This window comes from Arachis duranensis, chromosome 4 (assembly GCF_000817695.3).
Source record: "Arachis duranensis cultivar V14167 chromosome 4, aradu.V14167.gnm2.J7QH, whole genome shotgun sequence".
Lineage (NCBI taxonomy): Eukaryota > Viridiplantae > Streptophyta > Magnoliopsida > Fabales > Fabaceae > Arachis > Arachis duranensis.
Window position 1 is genome coordinate 36635645 of NC_029775.3, and position 1469 is coordinate 36637113.

At 37.3% G+C, this 1469-nt stretch overlaps 1 non-coding gene across 1 annotated transcript; it reads right to left on the reverse strand.

The window, feature by feature from the left end:
* Positions 1 to 993: 993 nt before the first annotated feature.
* Positions 994 to 1101, reverse strand: LOC127746868 (small nucleolar RNA R71). The gene has a single exon (XR_008008680.1). It is a non-coding gene; the product is annotated as a small nucleolar RNA R71 (small nucleolar RNA).
* Positions 1102 to 1469: the final 368 nt, after the last annotated feature.

Here is a 1469-nt window from a genome sequence, read left to right on the forward strand (position 1 = left end):
AAATCATATCTTTTAAAATTGTTTTCAAATCATATCTTTTAAAATTGTTTTCAAATCATATCTTTTCAATCACATCTTTTTAAAACCATAACTTTTCAATCATATCTTTTTAATCACATAGTTTTCAATCATATCTTTTTAACTTCTAAATTCAAAATCTTTTTCAAAAATCATTTGATTTCTTTCCCACTTTTGGTTTTCGAAAATCAATCAAGGTTTTTCAAAATGTTTTCAAACTTTTTCACTTAATTTTCGAAAATTTCTTCCCCTCTTCTCACATCCTTCTAATTATGGAGTATCACTCCTTCTCAATGCACAATTCGAACTCTATCTGATTAAGTTCGAATTCTTCTACCTCTTTCTTCTATTTTTCTTTTCCTCTAACACCTCAAGGAATCTCTATACTGTGACATAGAGGATTCCATATTTTCTTGTTTTCTTCTCTTTCATATGAGCAGGAACAAAGACAAAGGCATTCTTGTTAAAGCTGACCCTGAACCCGAAAGGACCTTGAAGCGAAAGCTAAGAGAAGCTAAGGCACAATTCTCTGTAGAGGACCTGACCGAATTCTCCAAAGAAGAAGAACCCATGGCAGCCGAAAACAACAACAATGCCAACAATGCAAGGAAGGTGCTGGGTGACTTTACTGCACCTACTCCCGACTTCTATGGGAGAAGCATCTCTATCCCTGCCATTGGAGCAAACAACTTTGAGCTTAAGCCTCAATTAGTTTCTCTAATGCAACAGAATTGCAAGTTCTATGGACTTCCATTGGAAGATCCTCATCAGTTTTTAGCTGAATTCTTGCAAATCTGTGACACTGTCAAGACTAATGGGGTAGACCCTGAGGTCTATAGGCTTATGCTATTCCCTTTTGCTGTAAGAGACAGAGCTAGGACATGGTTGGACTCACAACCTAAAGAAAGCCTGAACTCTTGGGAAAAGCTAGTCAATGCCTTCTTGGCAAAGTTCTTTCCACCTCAAAAATTGAGTAAGCTTAGAGTGGAAGTCCAAACCTTCAGACAGAAGGAAGGAGAATCCCTCTATGAAGCTTGGGAAAGATACAAACAATTAATCAGAAAATGTCCCTCTGACATGCTTTCTGAATGGAGCATCATAGGTATTTTCTATGATAGTCTCTCTAAACTATCTAAGATGTCCTTGGATAGCTCTGCTGGAGGATCTCTTCATCTGAAGAAGACGCCTACAGAAGCTCAAGAGCTCATTGAAATGGTTGCAAATAACCAATTCATGTATACTTCTGAAAGAAATCTTGTGAACAATGGGACTAGTCAGAAGAAAGGAGTTCTTGAGATTGACACTCTGAATGCCATTTTGGCTCAGAACAAGATATTGACTCAACAAGTCAATATGATTTCTCAAAGTCTGTCTGGAATGCAAAATGCACCAAGCAGTACTAAGGAGGCTTCTTTTGAGGAAGAAGCTTATGATCCTGAGAACCCTTCAAT